This window comes from Monodelphis domestica, chromosome 3, assembly GCF_027887165.1.
Source record: "Monodelphis domestica isolate mMonDom1 chromosome 3, mMonDom1.pri, whole genome shotgun sequence".
Lineage (NCBI taxonomy): Eukaryota > Metazoa > Chordata > Mammalia > Didelphimorphia > Didelphidae > Monodelphis > Monodelphis domestica.
The window spans coordinates 361026763-361048949 of record NC_077229.1 but is presented as its reverse complement, the minus strand read 5'-3'; the positions used below and the strand labels follow the sequence as shown (position 1 = coordinate 361048949).

At 36.6% G+C, this 22187-nt stretch overlaps 1 pseudogene; it reads left to right on the top strand.

Annotated features, from left to right (window-relative positions):
* The window catches only part of LOC100617975 (adenylate kinase isoenzyme 6-like), a 38590-nt pseudogene extending 17045 nt beyond the window's left edge, over positions 1-21545 (top strand).
* Positions 21546-22187: the final 642 nt, after the last annotated feature.

Below are 22187 nucleotides of genomic sequence, written 5' to 3'. Positions count from 1 at the left end.
CAATCATTAAAAATTACTTGGTCCAACTATAAGGAAATAAATATACCAACCTAGGTGATATGGATGAATATTTACAAAAATATAAATTGCCTAGACTAACAGAAGAAGAAATAGATTTCTTAAATAATCCCATACCAGAAAAAGAAATCCAACAGGCCATCAAAGAACTTCCTAAGAAAAAATCCCCAGGGCCTGATGGATTCACCAGTGAATTCTATCAAACATTCAAAGAACAGCTAATCCTAATACTATACAAACTATTTGACCTAATAGGCAAAGAGGGAGTTTACCAAATTCCTTTTATGACGTGAACATGGTTCTGATCCCAAAGTCAGGCAGGCCAAAAACAGAGAAAGAAAATTATAGACCAATATTCCTAATGAATATAGGTGCAAAATTCTTAAATAGGATGCTAGCAAAAAGACTCCAGCAAGTGATCAGAAGAGTCATTCACTATGATCAAGTAGGATTTATACCAGGGATGTAGGGCTGGTTCAATATTAGGAAAACCATCCACAAAGTTGACCACATCAACAAGCAAACAAACAAAAATCACATGATTATTTCAATAGAAACAGAAGAAGCCTTTGATGAAATACAACACCCATTCCTATTAAAAACACTAGAAAGCATAGGAATAGAAGGGTTGTTCCTAAAAATAATAAACAGCATATATCTAAAACCATCAACTAATATCATCTACAATGGGGATAAACTAAATCCATTCCCATTAAGATCAGGAGTGAAAAAAGGATGCCCATTATCACCTCTATTATTTTACATTGTACTAGAATCAGTAGCAGTAGCAAGTAGAGAAGAAAAAGAAATTGAAGGTATTAAAATAGGCAAGGAGCAGAGCAAGTTATCCCTCTTTGCAGATGACATGATGGTCTACGTAAAGAATCCTAGAGATTCAACCAAAAAGCTAATCAAAATAATCAACAACTTTAGGAAAGTTGCAGGATACAAAATAAACCCACATAAGTCATCAGCATTTCTTTATATTTCCAACAGAGCTCAGCAGGAAGAACTAGAAAGAGAAATCCCATTCAAAATCACCTTAGACAAAATAAAATACTTAGGAATACATTTTCTGAGACAAACACAGGAACTATATGAACACAACTACAAAACACTCTCCACACAACTAAAACTAGACTTGAACAATTGGAAGAACATTAACTACTCATGGGTAGGATGAGCCAATATAATTAAAATGACCTTCTACCCAAACTCATTTATCTACTTAGTGCCATACCTATTGAACTTCCAAAAAATTTTTTTAATGATGTAGAAAAAAACATAACAAAGTTCATTTGGAAGAACAAAGGATCAAGGATATCCAGGGAAAAAATGAAAAAAAAAATACAAAGGAAGGGGGCCTTGCAGTCCGAGATCTCAGACTATATTATAAAGCAGTGGTCATCAAAACAATTTGGTACTGGCTAAGAGACAGAAAGGCGGATCAGTGGAATAGACTCAGGGTAAGTGACCTCAGCACGACAGTATACGACAAACCCAGAGAAGCTAGGTTTTGGGATAAAAATACACTATTTCATAAAAACTGCTGAGAAAATTGGAGGACAATGTGGGAAAGATTAGGTTTAGATCAACACCTTACATCCTACACCAAGATAAATTCAAAATGGGTGATTGACTTGAACATAAAGATGGAAACTACAAGAAAATTAGGCGAACACAGAATAGTATACATGTCAGACCTTTGGGAAGGGAAAGATTTTAAAACCAAGCAAGACTTAGAAAGAGTCACAAAATGCAAAATAAATAATTTGGAATATATCAAATTAAAAAGCTTTTGTACAAACAAAACCAATGTAACTAAAATCAGAAGGAAAGCAACAAATTGGGAAGCAATCTTCATAAAAACCTCTGACAAAGGTTTAATTACTCAAATTTACAAAAAGCTAAATCAATTGTACAAAAAATCAAGCCATTCTCCAATTGATAAATGGGCAAGGGACATGAATATGCAGTTCTCAGCCAAAGAAATCAAAACTATTAATAAGCACATGAAAAAGTGCTGTACATCTCTTATAATCAGAGAGATGAAAATTAAAGCAACTCTGAAGTATCACCTCACACCTAGCCGATTGGCTAACATGACAGCTATGGAAAGTAATGAATGCTGGAGGGGATGCGGCAAAGTAGGGACACTAATTTACTGCTGGTGGAGTTGTGAATTGATCCAACCTTTCTGGAGAGCTATTTGGACCTATGCCCAAGAGCAATAAAAGACTGTCTGCCCTTTGATCCAGCCATAACCCTGCTGGGTTTGTACCCCAAAGTGATAATAAAGAAAAAGTCTTGTACAAGAATATTCATAGCTGCACTCTTTGTGGTGGCCAAAAATTGGAAAATGAGGGGATGCCCTTCAATTGGGGAATGGCTGAACAAATTGTGGTATATGTTGGTGATGGAAAACCATTGTGCTAAAAGGAATAATAAAGGGGAGGAATTCCATGGAGTCTGGAACAACCTCCAGGAAGTGATGCAGAGTGAAAGGAGAAGAACCTGGAAATCATTATACACAGAGACTGATACACTGTGGACAATCGAAGGTAGTGGACTTCTCCATTAGGGACAATGCAATGTCCCCCAAAAAATCTGCAAGGAACTAAAAAACACTATCCACAAGCAGAGGATAATCTGTGAGAGTAAAAACACCGAAGAAAAGCAACTGCTTGACTACAGGGGTGGAGGGGTTATAACTGAGGAGAGAATCTAAATGAACACTGTAGAGCAAATACCAACAGTAAGGAAATGGGTTTGAGTCAAGAACACATGTGATACCCAGTGGGATCATGTGCCGGCTATGGGAGAGGTTGTGGGGGGAGGGGGAGGAAATGAAAATGACTTTTGTTTCCAATGTATAATGTTTGGAAATGACCAAATAAAATAATGTTTAAAAATAAAATAAAAGTTAACCCTATTCCCCCCTTAAAAATCTTCTGATTGTCTGTCAAAAGGGGAAATTTTCATTATATTAAATGTTTGACATTTTCTCTCATATACTAGACAGACTATAAAAGCTTCACAGACTTTTGGGAGTGGAAACGACTATAGAATCTAATGAGCTACAGATAAATTAGATTAGACCAAGAATAGTTAAATGACTTGTGTAACTCAGAATGCAGAGGCTGATGGGAATAGAAACTTTTTGGACTATATATACACTTAAAAAATTTAAGTTATCTAGCCAATAGGTTATGGACTAAAAAATATGACTCATGGCTATGTACTGATAACAATATGTTTTTCCCTTTAATAATTATTAATTGCCTTACCTTCACTGAATTTCTTGGTTCTTGAACTCATTATTAAGAAAGTCAATTTCTGATAGGGTCTCTGAAACTGGAAAAATGGATCTGAGTCTAATAACAGAGTATAAGTCACTTATCTAAAATCTACTATAGATAAGATTAGGACTCATTTTCTCATGGGCAACAAGGTGATGAATTTGCTATAGCTACTCTTAAATCTTAGTCTTGGTGTTCTCTGATTTTTTAAATCATGCCTCCACTACTGCATAATTCTAGAACTTCCCTCAGTACCTAGGGCCTCTTTAAATGGGAAATCATACTACATCTGGGTGTATCCATCATGATATATGACTCTAAAATACCTGAGTCCCTTCTCCAATTAGAATGTTCTCAGAGTTCTATTCTTTGAAGAATTTCAGGTTTACTTGCATTCATTCTTCTCCTGGTCCTGTTCTTTACTTTCTTTGAATTTCAAAATCATGCCTTCATTTTTTTACATCCTCTCATTACTCAATTCCTTTTTGTATATTCTCTATCCAATTAGAATATATTCTCCCTGAGAACAAAGAATGTTTTCCTTTTTGTTTATATTTATATGCCCAGAACTTACCACTTTCCTTCCTTCCTTCTTTTTGTCCTTTCAGATAACAGATATGGAACATTCAACTTGACCTACTGGTAGTATATATTCACTTTTAAGTTCAGATAGTATTTTAATTTGCATAGTGAAATAGAAGTAAATAATGAACAAAAGGTAATAACATCATTGGAAATATTATCATTTTCTTCATCATCAAAATATCTCTCCTAATATCCTATACTAACATTCTTTTATATTTATTTTACTCAATCTCCCCAGAATACTGCTAATTATTTCCATTTATCAAAATATTCAGTTACTAAGCAAATGGCTTAAATACCATATATGTCGTAGAAATGTTTGGTAAGTTTTGCATTCTGTGAGTGTGATTTTAGTCTTCATAACCAAACTACACTTGCCTTTTAGCAGTGTGACATGCTATTCTATAACTGGCAGTCAATCTGGTATGTTTTTTTAACTCAACCTTAGTTATCTGCTTTTCATTGCAGAAAATGGCTTGTGATAAATGTATCAATTAATTATTACTGATACATCAGGAGTCATATGAATTCTTCATTTTATGCTTCACAAATTGAGAATTATAGAGGAATTCATTTTATTTTGATGTTTCTATGCATGTGTCTATCTATCAGTGTCTCTCTCTCTCTCTCTCTCTCTATATATATATATACATGTGTATATATATCATAATTTTCAGGAAGAAATCTGAGGATGGGAAATTCATCAGGTTTCTAGTTTACAATGTTTTATAATATATTGTCAGAAATTCTGGAGATCCTGAAGTTTAATAGCAATAACAACAACAACAACAACAACAACAACAATGACAATGACAGTGACAATGACAAATAATATTGCTGAGAAAAAATTTTTAACTTCCTCTCTCATAATTTTACTCAAGATTGAATGTATACAACACAAGTACTGAATCATGAAAAAAACCATTAGTATCTTCAGAAGAGAATACTCTTCAAATATTTTTGTCTTAGGTTTGTTAAGTTAAGCAACAGAATACCAGTTTATCTAGTCATTATAGTCATCATTTTCAGTCCAAATGACCTACCGCCATCTGTCTAGGCAACAGAAAGGAATGATCCTTCTGAGTTTCTATGAGTCTTATTGTCATGTAAAGACATTCCATTGATTAATTGGTTTGAAAGTGTATTTATATAATATTCTTGTACACACACATATATAAAATGTTATTATATATTTTTGAACATAATAATTATAAGTTGAATTTGGATTAATATCTTTAGGTTCTTATTTCTGTAGAGTCAGGATTGTATTATATGTAACTGTAATTATTCATAATTTTATAACTGTTATTATTTATAATAATTTATAATTTGAGACTTGCTGTATTTCTCTTTTACTTCTCCCTGTTTCTCATATTAGTATAGTTTTCTATTAGAAAGAATTAATAGTATAGGCAACTTTGACTATGAATATAAGATAGTTATGTTTGAAAGGTAGTAAAAAGTAGGTTATTAGAATTTTTAGATAGTAGTAAGATTTCTAATAACCTAACTCAAACTATATCCTGGGGACAGTTTCTTCTTGTCTGGGAAACACCAGGCCTACTCTAACCTACTCTATCTATAAATGATTCATTAACTACCTAACTCCCTAAATAATTAGACAGCCACCACCCACTCAATCCTTCAATCAGTTTCTAAGTTCACCCAATTTTCAGGAACCAACTGTAAACCACCCTTGCCTCTGAGACAGACCTCCTGCTCTCTCAAGATCCAGAGCCAAAAACCCCTAACTGTCCGCATTGTTTCCCTTTCACTCTCCTGGTCTCCTTGGTAACAGTATTCAGCTCTGGTTCACTGACTCCTGTCAGTTCTGATCTATATAGAAACTCTGTTCTCTTGCCTCTTAAGGAGAGAGAGGGAGAAATTAAGAAAATCACTTTAACAAAAGTAATATTTGAAATAGTTATGTGATTTATTTGGTTGCTATGTATGTGAGACAGACTTAAAAGAGCAGTAAGAAATAATTTATTTGTTTTATAAGTTAAAAATACTTGCATCAGCTTCCAAAATTTTTAAGAGACACTTTCAAATATAGGATTTTGTTAAAAGGCTGGGGCATTATCAGATATTCGTATTGTTAAATTTATGGTTGGACTGAATAATAGTTTAGTTGATCACCAGGGATTTAATTACTAAATCCCAAATGAATTATTAAAGTCAGAATGGAATTTATGGTAGTTTATTTTACAATAAAGAGGGAAGTTATTAAGGAAGAGAGAAAGAAATATAGGGAGAAGAGAGAAAGAGAGAAGAGAGAAAGAGAAGAAAAGGAGATAGATAGCTGCCCCGGCCTCTTCTGATCCAGACAGGAGTTCAGAGGCCCCATCCAACGGAAAAGTATCTCAAGATGATGGACCTCTCCAGAGACTGATGCCTCCAGAAATGTGAAGTGAAAGGGAGTTAGCCTTTACTCTCATCACATGTCTGTTCAAAAGAACAGGGTCACCAGGAAAAGCAAGTCCAGTCACAGAATTATTCTCCACTCCAGTAGACTTGCCAGTAGAACTCCAGCAGAAGTGGAAGTCAAAGTTGATCTTCCAGAAGAATTTGCCATCAGACTTTTGTCACTCTCTTTTACTCTACCATTCTGGAGAGAAATCTGGACCCATATCCAAAGGGTATAACCCTATATACTTTTTGATCCAGCAGTACTACTACCAGGTTTGTATCCTAAAGAGATAAAAAAAAGACAAAGAACTATATGTACAGAAATAATTAGAGCATCTCTTTTTTTGGGAGGGGCAAAGAATTGTAAAGTGATAGGATACCCATTAATTATAAAACTGATGTGTATGTTAGAGTATACAAGTATAATGAAATACTATTGTGCTGTAAGAAATGACAAACAATAGGAGCTCAGAAAAAAACTGGAAAGTCTCTCATGAAGTAAAGCAGAGTGAAATAAGCAGAAACAGAATAACATGGAAAACAGAAGATTATTGCACAATGAAAAACTCTGAATAACAGATGTTCTCAGAAATACAATGATCTTATACTATCACAAAAGGCTCATGATAAAAAATGTCATCTGCATTCAGAGAAAAAGAACTGATAGAGTTGAAATCCAGACCAAAGCAAACACTTTTTTTTACTTTATTTCTTATTTTTTTATTTGAGTTTCTTTCCATCAAAGGATTAATATGGGGAAAAATTTTATATGATTTCACATGTAAAAACTATTTAAGATTATTTACAATCTCAACATGGATTGGGAATTGTTGGGAAAAAAGGGAGGGAGAGAGTTCAAGACTCAATATTCTTTGAAAAAAGTTGAAAATAATTGTTATATGTAATTGGATTAAATTAAGAAATATCAGAAAGCATCAGACATGACTGAATAAATGAACAACAAAGGCAGTTACTGAATAATGAAAGTAAGGACAGAAATAAAATATTTTAAAGTCATTACAATTCATATTAGTAATTAGATTCCTGAAGTGGCAGAATCAATGAAAAGTCAGATTGAGACATTTTTCCATCACTCTAAAAGTTGGGAGGTCAGAAGAAAATGTCTGTGGCAATGGAATATGAATTGGCCCAAAGAGCACATAGTGACAACAGGATGGCCATAAGAAGTAGCAACAACAACAGGTGAGGTTTCAAAGCAGAGATGATAAAGGAATATGGCAGTTAGTCAGAGAGAGATTACTGGGGACCCTTGTGCACTATTGGGAACAGAATGGGGTGCTGTTTGTCAACTTCTTTTCCTATACTCACTTCTGGGTCATAGTTGTAGGGCTGAGAACAGTACTTTAAATCACAGGGATCAGGAGCTCTGAAGACCAGAGTTGAGTAGAAAATTTGACTGTGAAATGAGAGTTATGAGAAGCATAAACAGGGAAACACAATAAAGAAGCAATAAAGAACTCTATAAGGTTAAACAGTTTGTATTACTATGTGAAAAGTTGAGACATGTAACATCTAAGAAATTTATCATTATTAGGAGACTTTAAAAGGCTCTAAATAGACAGAGGGAAAGGATTTGGGTAGATTATATTGGAATGGTTTCAAAATTATGGGCTGAGAAGTAGAAGAGGAAGAATGGGGAAAATTATCTCACATAAAAGAGGCATGAGAGGAAGAGGTTTGACAATGGAGGGGAAAAATGTGGGGAATCAGGCATTATTTGGACCTCATTCTTATTCAAAATGGTTCCAAGAGGGGAAAATGAATATGGATACACATATGTATATGGAGACATGTATAACACAGAGAGAATTGAGTATAGAAATTTACCTTACCCAACCATAAAATAAGAGAGAAATGAGGGGTGATAAAAGAAAGACTGAACTAAAGGAAACAGTGTCAAGAAACAAAACAGACTTGAGGAATGACATGGTAAAAAGAGAAAGAAAGAATATACCGAAGAAAATAAGATACAGGAAAATGCACAGTTTGTAATCATGACTGTGAATGTGAATAAGATGAACTCACTCATAAAATAGAAATGAATGGCAGAATTAATTACAAAGGAGAATCCAACAAAATGTTGTTTACAAGAAACAGATTTGAGAGAGATACACAGGATTAAAATAAATAGATGGATCAGAATCTATAATTCAGAAGTCTTCTCAATAAGATCAATAGTTAATCAAGGGTGATCACCACTATTCATGAACTCAATAATATCATGTACATGTATTTTTTTAGAACAGGAGAATGCAAGTATGAGAGAAAGAATGGGAGAGATTTTAAGCATAGGAGCACATTCATGAGTTTAGGAAGAAAAAGAAAATAAGAGAATTAAAAAGATCAAATAATACTAGACATTGTTTAAATAGTGCTTCAAGATTTTTACATATTTTATTTAAGTTTCACTGCATCTCATTTGATGTAGTTATCACAGGTACTATTTTACCCATTTTACAAATGAGAAAAATGCTCTTTGTGGTGGCAAAAAATTGAAAAATGAGGGGATGCCCTTCAATTGGAGAATGGCTGAACAAATTGTGGTATATGTTGGTGATGGACTAATATTGTGCTCAAATGAATAATAAAATGGAGGAATTTGGAGGAATTCCATGGGAACTGGAATGACCACCAAGAATTGATGCAGAGTGAAAGGAGTAGAACCAGGAGAATATTGTACACAGAGACCAATACACTGAGGTACAATCAAATGTCATGGACTTCTTCATTAGTGGCAATGAAGATATCCGAACAACTTGGAGCAATTTATGAGAAAAATCACTATCCACATTCAGAGGAAAAACTGTGGGAGTAGAAACACAGAAGAAAAAACAACTGCTTCAATACATGGTTGAGGGGATATGGTTGGGGATGTAGACTCTAAATGAACATCCTAATGCCAACACCAACAACATGGAAATAGGTTTTGATCAAGGACACATGTAATATCCATTGAAATTGAAGGTCGGCTGCTGGAAGGGTGGGGAAAGGGGAGGTAGGGAAATGATATAATTCTCGTAACCAAAGAAATAATGTTTTAAATTGACTAAATAAATTAACTTAAATAAAAAATAAAGATGAGGAAAGACTCTTGGAGTGATTAAGATGACTTACCCATCTTTATAAAGTTACTAATTACCAGGTCATGTCTTCCTCAGAGCATGTCTGTCATATATTAAAGGCCAAGTTGTGGTAGCAGCTTTTCATAGACTTAATTTAATTTATTTAAAACTTATCACTTCCAAAATTCCATCTGACAATATTTTCCTATAATATTTTATCTCTTTTTTTCTTATCTAATAATTTTGACAGCATGTTATCTGTTCATGCCTAGACTAATTACTGTTAGAATTTTACAAGGGGGAAGATAGGCTCCTCACTGGACTGAAACCCAGGGCTAGAGATTGGAGGGTCTCAATTCAAATTTTACCTCAGAAACTTCCTAGCTGTGTGACCCTGGACAAGCTACTTAGTCCCATTTGCAAGCCCTTACTACTCTTTTTTTTCTTGGAACCAATACACAATATTGATTCTAAGGAGAGCAAAGGTTTGTTTGTTTGTTTTTAAAGAAAATTCATGAGAGAAACAAAATCTATGACCTCAAGGATCTTTTTATCTATTCAAGAAAACAATTCTAACACAAGACATTCATTATTTTAGAGGATTTGTTATTATTTACCATGATTCAATTAAAATATATGTTCTGTAATTTACATGAAATTACAAACAATGAAAAATTTACCAGTTCTCTATTTTTTACCATATCAACTTTCATAGATCTTTTGATTCAAAGGTGATTGAAAAGAATCCCCCTGTAATGAAACCTGCATATGCCCTTTAATACTTGTCAATAGCAGATTCATCAGTTTCAAACATCTCTAAAATTAGGAAATATTTTCCTTAGAACCAATTGGGCAGAGTTCCGGTCAAGATGGCGGCTTAGAGAAAGCTAAAGTTCAGATCTCCGGAAAACCCTTCCCGACCGATCTCAAACTATAAGCTCCTAAGGCGCCGAAATTCAAAACAATCAACAGCACAGACCCTGGGAACCCTCCTCCTGGACCTGAACCCGGATCAAAAGGTACGGCCCCCCTCAAAAGCCAGAACCCGAGATCCCTCGGACCTAAGGGGTAGGAGCGCAGAGTCCAAGGCTCACGGAAGCCTCAGCCCCGCCCAGCTCAGAAAGCAGGGTCCTTGGAACAGGAACCCTCAGGGCCTTCTATCCGAGTCCCAGTGAAAGTCACTGCCCTCGAGCTCCCTGCCGCAGAGAGCAGGCTTGTCTGAAACAACAGCAACCCTCAGGGCGGGCAAGACAGCCTCACCGGCTGGATCCTGCTATCCAAGTCTCAGTGAAAGTCACTGCCCTCTGAGCTCTGGGAAGCCAAAGCCCATCCCCCCCGCAGACCGACGAAACAGCCTCACGGCCAGCTATTCTGAAGGCAACTTCCGGAAAGCAACCCGACCCAGAGAGCCAGGGGAGAGTGTGGCCTTGTGGTCCGACCCTTCCATTCCAGTTCCAGTGAGGCATATTCAGTTTAACCAAGGGAAAGCTCATAGAACCCACAATCTGCCCAGGACTAAAGCCTTTGAACACCAGACAGAGATAAGAAAAGTTAATCCTCCCCATTCAGAGATGGCAAACTCCACAGAAGCACAGAAGCCACAAAATACCAAGAAAAATAAGAAGGGGCGACTTTGGACACATTCTATGGAGCCAAAATACAAAATACAGAGCAGATAGAAGATGATATACAAGAAAATCCTCCAAAATCTTCCAAAGGAAATGGAAACTCTCCACAAACCCATGAAGAATTTGAATCAGAAATGACCAAAAAGATGGAAGCCTTCTGGGAGGAAAAGTGGGAAATAATGCAAAAGAAATTCACGCATCTACAAAACCAGTTTGACCAAACTGTAAAAGAAAACCAGGCTTTAAAGCAAGAACTAATAAAGCAAAGCCAAAACACCAAGAAATTAGAAGAGAACATAAAATATCTCACCAACAAAGTGATAGATCTGGAAAATAGAGGGAGAAGAGATAATTTAAGAATAATTGGACTCCCAGAAAAGCCAGAAATAAACACCAAACTCGATATGGTGATACAAGATATAATCAAAGAAAATTGCCCAGAGATTCTAGAACAAGGGAGCAATACAGCCACTGACAGAGCTCACAGAACACCTTCTACACTAAACCCCCAAAAGACAACTCCCAGGAATGTAATTGCCAAATTCCAAAGCTATCAAACAAAAGAAAAAATCCTACAGGAAGCCAGAAAAAGACAATTTAGATATAAAGAATCAATTGGGCATTAGATAACAGCAAAAGATACTAGATCATAGTTATGCTTTGACAATTGAAGAATATTGTGTTTCACAAATTATAGGTAGAAAATAAGTTTAGTAAATGTGGTAGTCAACAACTGTAGAAGTAATCATTTTTTTGAAGAGGTTGAAATTCAGTGCTAAATCCTGGAATAGAATGTAAATATCTCAAATAAAGGAGAAAGTAAACTTGTTTTCACTATTATATTGAATCTTTTTTATGGTTTTCACTTGTAACATAGTAAAGTTTTTCATTTCAGAAAAACAGAATAGAGGACTTATCCATGTATAGACCAAACTGGTATAAATAATGTATGGTTAGCAAATGTAGAAATCATACATTCTGTGACTGAAGGAGAAGAATTTTAAGAATACTTCAACTCCTTTTGTGCTATACAAATTTTTTTAGGTAATATCAAATACTTTTCAATTTTTAATTATTCTTTTCTTATGTTGAACCAATTTGTTCAAGTAGGTTTCTCATATAAGAATCAGAAATACATAGAATAATTTTGATTAACTTCCCTATACAGCTAATTTTATGCCTATCTAAATATTTTAATGTGATTATTGATTTTTTTATCATTGCCATTATCATTTAACCCCTATTTCTTATACATACAATGAAAAAAATGACCATCAAATTTGTTTATAAATAACAACTTTTCTCTGGTTGATAAGTTTATAAATTTGACAAGGTCAGTTTATCATGTATTTCTAAGATGACAAATAAAAGTTGAAAAAAGGCATCATCTGATTTTTTAAAACATTTTCATGGTGTTGTATATGTCAGATAGTCAATAAGCATTTATTAAGTGTCTTCAATGTTCCAGGAACTATACTAAGTGCTGGAAAACAATTTTAGTATAGAAAATTACTTCTAAATCTTTTAATGAAGACTTGAGAACACCTGATTTTTATTCAACAATGGCTCTATGAGTTGAAATAAAGTTAACAAAACCCTAGGGCTTTGCCCTCAAATTTTTGTTCTTATTCCTTTAGTCTTTACCTTAATAATAGCTTGTTCTGCTCTCATAGTCACATTATGAACAAAGCCAGAATAAAACAAAGTGCAGAATTTTCAAGTCTAAAGGAGCAAATGAATGGATGTGAAAAAATTCATGTAAATAAAATATGGATTCCTTATATGAAATAATGTTAATATGACAAGTTGTAATTTTATTTTATTTTCAACTAGAATATTCCTGGGAAGAAATATATCCATTTATGAGATCTTGATTTCTGCATTTAGGTCCTTAAATGAACCCATGTATACACAGTTGTATAGACCTGTGCAATGTCTATATGTATTATTCATATGTACTAAATAATAAAAAAGATTTTCTTCTTTTTGACAACAAAGCATAGTGGCAAGGGAAATGCTTAACATACTTAAGAATGCAAACTCTTTAATACTTTTTGATGCAAATCTTTCCACATAAACAATGTGATAATTGCCAATTAATTTTGTCGAGGCATTAAAGCAATCCTATAGCACTTTCTTTGCTCATAGAATTGTTATATTCAATCTCCAGGAACATATTTTATTACTCAACGATAATAAAATTTCACGTTAAAGTGTCTGCATAATTTAGATCTTAGATAAAAACACTGTGGTAGTTCACTAAATAAACCATTGGTCTTAAAATCATAATAATCTAAATGCCAATCCTGGTTTACATCTCTATTAGTTGTGTAACCCTGTTTCAGTCACTTAATCTCTCTAACTCATTCTCTTTATCTGTAAAATTGAGGCAATAATAATACTTATTGTATGTGGTTCTTATGACAATCAAATGAAATACTAAAAAGTCTTTGAAAATCTTGAAGTGACATATAATACTGTTAGACTTTCTACCAATTTAGATTGCTTCTATATTTCTCAAATATAATCTGAAATAATGAAGTTTTTGTTTATATGTATGTGACACCTAGCCAGGTGGTAAAATAGATTCCTAGATTTGGAGTTAGAAAAGGCCTTAAAGTTCAACTTGTTTAAACTACTTATTTTACAAATGTGGAAGTTGAGGCTTGGAGAGGTTAAATGCCTTTATAAAAGTTACACAAGCAATAATAAAGTAAGGATTTGAGTCCACATCTTCAAATTCAAGTACAGTACTCTTTCTCACAAAATCCCAAAATTCCAGATGTTTATAAATCTGTATTTCTTACAGACAAATAATGATTATGTGATGATTAAAGCAAAATAAATATGTTCAACCAAAAACTGGAAGAAATTTATCAGAACTTCCTAGAGCAATCTCTTTTAGTCCTTGAAACCAGGTAAAATGAAAATATTTTGTATCTTCATATATAAAGATGTCTCAATATGTTAATTTTCTAATTATAGCAATAGATATGCAATACCCTATCCAGTCTGAATCTTTTCCTCTCTTGTACAAAATGCCACATATTAACAAAATTGATATTCTAGTTCAAATACTACATGACAGTTTATAAACCCTAGTATGCACACACACACATACACACCAGACTATTGGAGATGGTGAGTTAAAATACATATATTATTAAGGATGAAAAAATTGTTACGTCTGGAGACTTCCTCAGCTGCATTGGATGGCCATGTTGTCCTTTGTGCTCCAACATGCTCTAAGCACTCCACAGTGCTTCACTGTGTCGCTCTCTCAGCCTTTGAACCTTCTTATTGGTTTCTTCCATCTGTTCAGCCGAAGCAGTCTTCACATGCTGGGTGAGCAAAGCCCTGGTTCACCTTGGGTAAACAACCCAATGGCTACCCTCACAAGGTTTGGCCAGCCTGTCAACGCTGTTGCCTGGGGTGTGGTTGCTGTCACATTCTAGCAGCTACTGGGAGCCACAAGTGAGAGCTGGGTGTCAGGTGGGGGTCAGAGGCTGGAGCTGCCCTAGGAGGACATGACAAGCCCTCCATACCAGAGATACTACCCCTCCCTGAGCATCCCATACACCCCTGAGAGACTACTATATATATATACAAATATATACACTGGACTCAGGCTTCCAACTCCAAGAGAGTGGGACTGTCTCTGTGCATCAGCTTTTCCACTTAAATCTCTTTCACGCACAAGTATCTTTGTGCACACTCATCTATTCTAACCCCGTCCACCCTCCTCAAGACCTGTGGCAATGGGGGAGTGACAACGCAACAGGTGGAGGTGACCACTGGCAGTTGTAGTCACCATCCTGCACGTAGGTGGCCCACGGACCAGTGGTCGCTCTGCCCTGTGGGCAGCAGGGACTTTCGGCAGCATCCTGGGCGACTGAGAAGCCCTCTCTAGGACAGCACTGCTCACCCTAATCAAGGGAGGGGACTAGAAAAGGTGTCCCAAACATTGCCTGCCCTACAAACACCTGGTCAGCACACCGCGGCTGGTGGGTCATCCCCTTTAAGTGGTCGAAATCAATGAAAAAATACAAAGAAACTCCTACTAGGAGCATGGAACATCAGGACATTACTTGACAGAGAGAATACCCCAAGACCTGAGAGAAGAACAGCTGTAATCTATAAAGAACTGGCGCGATATAACTTCGACATCAAAGCCTTAAGTGAAACACACTTACCAGAAGAGGGATCACTCAACGAACCCACCACTGGATACACCTTCTTCTGGAAAGGTAGAGCCTCAAATGAAGACAGAATCCATGGTGTTGGCCTGGCAATCAAGACCAGTTTGCTCAAATAGCTGCCAGACTTGCCTGTGGGCATCAGTAAGAGGCTCATTAAGATCCGTTTGCCACTCAGCAAAGACTGGTATGCCACAATCATCAGTGCAAATGCCCCAACACTGACCAGCACAGAGGAGACCATCGAGGAGTTCTACTCTGACCTAAATGCTGTCCTGCACTCAGTGCCCACAAATGACAAGCTGATACTACTGGGAGATATCAATGCCTGCATTGGCCAGGACCATGAAAGATGGAAAGGAGTGCTCGGCAAACACGACGTGGGCAAAATGAACAACAAAGGCCTACTGCTACTCAGCAAATGCTCAGAGTTCGAACTGACCATCATGAACACTGTGTACAGAATGGTGAACAAATATAAAACAATGTAGATGCACCTAAGATCAAAACAGTGGCATCTCATTGACTACATCATTTTACGCCAGCAAGATATCCAGGATGTAAAGATCACTAGAGCCATGAGAGGAGCTGAATGCTGTACAGACCACCAATTGGTTAGAGCAACTCTTCAAATGTGGATTGCGCCTCGCCATCCAAAACACGCCTAGACAGTTCGGATATATTACAACGTGAGTCGTCTTAGAGATCCATCTTATTTGCAAACATTCCAGTCCTGCCTGGACAACAAGCTGTCTGCCAAGGGACCACTCACTGGAAGCTCAACGGAGAAATGGAACCAGTTCAGAAACACAGTGAAGGAAACATCAAAGGCAGTCCTAGGCCCAAAACAATGCAACCACCAGGACTGGTTCAACGAGAACAACACTGCTATTGAAGACCTATTGAGCAAGAAGAACAAAGCCTTTATGTAGTGGCAAAATAACCCAAACTCTCCTCCTAAAAAGGACAGGTTCAAGTCTCTCCAAGTGGCGCAGCGTGAGATCCGGAAGATGCAAGACCGATGGTGGGAAAAGAAGGCAGAAGAAATCCAGCGTTTTGCTGATATGAAAAACTACAAACAATTTTTCAGTGCCCTCAACACTGTCTATGGGCCATCAAAAGCCACCACCACTCCCTTGCTATCCTCTGATGGTGACACTCTCATAAAGGATAAAAAAGGCATCAGCAACAGGTGGAAAGGACACTTCAGTCAGCTTCTCAACTGACCCTCTTCAGTCTACCAAAGCCCCCTTGACCAGATCCCCCCAAACCACTCCATTGAACAACTTGATGTCCCTCCTTCAATAGAGGATGTCCAAAAAGCCATTAAACAAATGAGTGCAGGCAAGGCACCCAGTAAAGATGGGATCCCAACCGAGGTGTACAGGGCCTTGAATGGAAAGGCACTCCAGGCATTCTACATAGTACTGACCAGCATATGGGAAGAGGAAGACATGTCCCCAGAACTCAGAGATGCCTCCATCCTATACAAGAACAAAGGCTCACGAACAGCCTGTGACAACTACCGAGACATTTCACTACTCTCCACTGCTGGAAAGATCCTCACCCATGTTATACTCAATAGACTCCTGTCATCTGTTTCAGAGCAGAACCTGCCTGAATCACAATGTGGCTTCCGACCAGATTGCAGCACCATTGACATGGTCTTCACGGTGAGGCAAATGCAGGAATAATGCCTTGAGCAGAACCTGAATCTCTACGTTATCTTCATAGACCTGACAAAGGCATTCGACACAGTGAACAGGGATGCATTGTGGGTGATCCTCAGTAAGCTCGGTTGCCAGCAAAATTTGTCAAATTGATCCAACTCTTTCATTTCGACATGACAGGGGAAGTCCTATCTGGTGGAGAGACTTCTGATTGCTTCAACATCTCCAATGGCGTGAAACAAGGCTGTGTCCTTGCTCTGGTACTATTCAACCTATACTTCACCTAAGTATTACGACATGCTGTGATGGATCTAGACCTGGGCATCTACATCAAATACCAACTGGATGGCTCACTATTTGACCTTCACTGCCTGACTGAAAAAACAAAGATAACAGAGAGACTCATCCTGGAAGCTCTCTTTGCAGATGACTGTGCTCTCATGGCCCACCAAGAAAATCATCTCCAAACCATTTTGGACAGGTTCTCCACAGCAACAAAACTGTTTGGCCTGACTATCAGCCTCAGCAAAACAGAGGTGCTGTTCCAACCTGCACCAGGGAGGCCAACTAACCAGCCATGCATAACTATCGACGGCACACAGCTTTCCAACCTCAACACTCTCAAGTACCTGGGCAGCATCATTGCCAACGACGGGTGCCTAGACCACGAGATTAATGCCAGGATCCAAAAGGCCAGCCAGGCTCTTGGGTGGCTGTGCTGCAAAGTCCTCCAACACAGAGGTGTAAGCACTGCAACGACGCTCAAAGTGTATAATGCAGTGGTCCTCAGCTTGCTCCTGTACGGTTGTGAAACATGGACACTGTACCGGAAGCACATGAAACAGCTGGAGCAATTCCACCAACGCTCCCTCCGGTCAATTATGAGGATCCGATGGCAGGACCGAATCACCAAGCAGGAAGTCCTTGACAGAGCCAACTCCACCAGCATCGAAGTCATGGTCCTCAAAACCCAGCTACGATGGTCTGGACACATCATCCGCATGGACCCACAGCGAATACCAAGACAGGTATTCTACGTTGAACTATCAGCTGGACTCAGGAAGCAAGGCAGACCAAAGAAAAGATTCAAGGATCAGCTAAAGTCCAAATTGAAGTGGGCTGGCATTACACTAAAGCAACTAGAACTCGCTGCCTCTGACAGAAGCAGCTGGTGAACCCACATTAACCATGTCGCCACCACCTTTGAATATGAGTGACGTCGACGTCTTGCCGCTGCGTGTGAAAGCTGGCACCAGGCCACAACCGCACCTCCCATAACAACTGGTGTCCCATGCCCCATGTGCCACAAACTTTGCGCCTCAGCCTTTGGACTCCAAAGCCACATGAGGGTACACTGTAGATGAAACTGCACAAAGACAATAGTATATTGCCAGATCACTGAGAGACTACTATATATATATATATATATATATATATATATATATATATAATATACATACTTATATATATTATTAAGGACTCATCTACTGTTTTGAAAACATAATTTTAAGCTATTCAATTCTAGGCAGTAGCACTAACTCCCAAAATTATTGAGCATTAAAAGAGAAAATGTTTGTAAGAGCAGTGCCTGTACACAGCACAGTGTCCACCATCTGGTGCATAGTAAACCTTAAGAAATAATCAGTGTTTTCCATCCCTTCTTTTCTCCTTTGCTTGTTACCTCTTTATTTCCTTCCTTTCTTTGTCACTATTTCTTCTGACTTCTGATTAGGGAGTATTCAAAAGTAGTGATTACTTCTTTGTCTTTATGCCAATTACACTATGAGGGAACCAAAACTGTATCAGTAGTGAGATTAGTATAGCAATGTCTATAGAAGAGGAATTGGGAATAGGAGTATATTCAAGTTGGATATCATAGACATCAGAAAGCTGAGTCTAACTGTTAAATAGAGGGATTGGTGATTTTTTTACTATAGCCCATCTGAAGTATAACTCTAAATGCAATAGAGTAGCCAACAGTGTGAGGGTATTTTTCTGAATATTAGAGATACCTTTTATCACATGCTATAATTATAATCTCTTTTAATATCAAAATGCTTGAATTTAATATTAAAAGACTTGGTTTCTTTCCTTAAATTTTTTTAGCATTACTATTAATTGATTCTCTAAAAATATAGTTTTTATAAATTTTACCTCTACCAATTTATTCAAAGTTTCCACTTATTTCAAATGGGTAACTGAGAAGAAGTTGCCTTGGCCATCCTCTTTGATATTTGGTAAATGCTTATAAAGGAATATAAAAGTGCATCTCGTTTTAAAGTTTTACTTGGAGCTAATTTCTTTGGTCTTCTGCATTTGAAAAACTTTTGTGTCTTGTTCTCTGTAACAAAGATGATTCTGTCTTTAGGGCTCCCAGAATAAGTATGTTTGTGTCTGACCTGAGTGTCTAATGGAGTGGAACAACTGATGTTTTAATCAGTATCACTGTTAGGAAAATAGGTTTTTTTGTAGATATGTGTTCAAAACTCTATTGATCATCTACACAATAAGTAAAGAGGGTATAATCATAATAATAATAAACACACACACACACACACATATATATATATAAATGACTTAATATGGCATGCACTTTACAATTTTTACCTCTTTTGGTCCTCACAAAAAACTTGAGAGGTATATATTGTTAATATGTACATCTAACTGATAAGAAAACTGGAACAAACAGATTAAGTGACTTTCCCAGGGTCACACAGCTAGTAAGTGTCTGAGGTCGTATTTGACCTATGGTATTATTGACTTCTAAGCTAAACACTCTATCTAATTCACTACCTATAGACCACGTAGATTTCTATATTTGTATTTGTGTGGCTCAAAACACAAAAAAATACTTTTAGAGTCATCTAAACAAAGAAATTATCTGTTATTACCGAAGATTTATTATTGTAGAAGTTTAAAGAGCTTCCATACACACACTCACAGATACATATACACATATATGTGTAAATGTATATGTGTATAATATCATGGGATAAGGCATTATTTGCCACAAATTCTTCAGAGTTCAGATTTATAACATACCATTTATCTGAGCATGAATGTAAAGAGGCATATGTTTTTAAAGAAAAATTATTTGTTCATCCAAATAAAGTCAATTTACTTTAGCAAATATATTTTGCTTTATAGTCACATGTTCAATTTATTTCTCACAAACAGAAATGGGATCCCTCTCTGATTGCAATGAGGAAGGTACTGATTCTCTTCTTTTCTCAGCAAGTGACAATTCATGCAAATGTGTTTTCTCCCTGAATATCTTTTCAGATGGGAGGAAAGGAATTGTTAGAATAGTTTTCTATCCTCTGGAAATGAATGGCCCAGTATACAAGGTAATTCAAATGAAAATCTACATATGTTTCTAAAACTAAATCTTTGATCTATATGAGAGAACAAACATACTTTATACACTGTATGAATTTTTTTTTTTATTTATGGCGGAGAGCATCTCTAAAGTTGGAGATATATATGAAAGAATTGAAAGAGAGGTGGTAATGTCAAAGAATGCTAGGATATTCTATAACTATATCCATCCATCTATCCATCTATCTATCTATCTCTAACTTTATCTATATGTACATGTATATGCATATGAATATATTTACCTTAATTTCTTGTGGGAGTCACAGGATGATTTATGTTCCAAACTAGGGGATGGTGTGAAAGAGGTGAAGATTGCTACCAATGGAAACATTGGTCTTAGAGAGGAGTAGAGATATCCCCCCCCGCTGTGGCTCTAAGATCAAAGTCAGAACAAAGATCAAATGCAGGTAAACAAAATACAAATTCATCATACTGTACATTATCCAGTCCCAATGAAATCCATATTCTGTGAGGACAAGGAATATGTAATTTTTGACTTTGTGTCTCCAGTGTTACCTGGGTATAAAAAAAATTTATTTAATAAATACCAATTGATTGGTACTACAAAACAATCTCAGTTTACTTTTAAAACGTAAAAATTCCAAAATAGTTTTAAATGAATATTTCCCCTTGTTAAAGGGATTTTCTTAATCCTCCCTCTGTCTCTTTAAAAAGCAAGGAAGGCTCCTACCTGGCCTCCTCTGCGTGCTGCTCCGGAGTGAAGAGCGAGCGGGTGGCCAGGGTAGAGCTGGCACCACCATGACCATGAGGCTGCCCAAATCCTGCTTACAGGTTCACCAGGGATAGGAAAGACCACACTCGGTAAAGAACTTGCATCAAGAACAGGTCTGAAATATGTTAATGTGGGTGATTTAGCACAAGAAGGACAGTTATATGATGGCTTTGATGAAGAACACGAATGTCCCATTTTGGATGAAGACAGAGTAGTTGATGAGTTAGAAAATAAAATGAAAGAAGGTGGAGTTATCTTTGATTACCATGACTGTGACTTCTTCCCTAAACATTGGTTTCATACAGTTTTTGTACTTCAAACAGAAAATTCTGTATTATATACAAGACTTGAAAAGAGGGTATACAGTGTAAAGAAACTACAGGGCAATGTTCAGTGTGAAATTTGCCAAATTTTTATGAAGAAGCCATGGCCTCCTACAAGCCTGAAATAGTACACTGGCTTCCCAGCAATGTACCAGAAGAACTAGAGAGTAATTTTGATCATATAATTAAATGGATTGAGGAGTGGATAAAAGATAATAATTGAACCTTGAGGGGAAAGCATGGATTCTCAAGGCTTTATGCATAATGGTTACAGATTTTCTTGATGATCTCTCCCTCCCTATACAATAGAAATTAAGACAACATGCACCAGATTTTACTATCCAAGATTGTGTTGTAGAAGTAACAGGAGGGCAAAATATAAGGTTGAGTTATGACTGAATTATTTTTTTTTCTCCATGAGAAAACTTAAAACCCTGAAAAAATGAATATGGTATTAAGGACTTTTTAAGATTAGGAAATACCCAGCATTCTCTTTTAATTTGGTAAACTACTAACGAGTAAGTGAATTTGAGAAAATAGGTGAAAATCTTTATTTAATATGCAAAAGAAAAAGAAGGCGAAGAGGAACTGCTGCTGACTTAAAAGTAAAAAAAAAACAGTCTAAAGATATAAACACATATTAAGGGGCAGTTAGGTGGGACCATGGATGGATCTCCAGGCCTGGAGTTCAAATCTAGCTTCAGAAACTTCCTTGCTGTGTGACTCTGGGCAAGTCACTTAACCCCAATTGCCTTCCTAGCCTTTGTCCTTCTGTCTTGGAGTCTTACTAAGAAAGAAAGTAAGGTGGTTTTTTTTGTTTGTTTGTTTTTAATTACATTAAGTGTTCTTTTAGTGAATTGCTGGG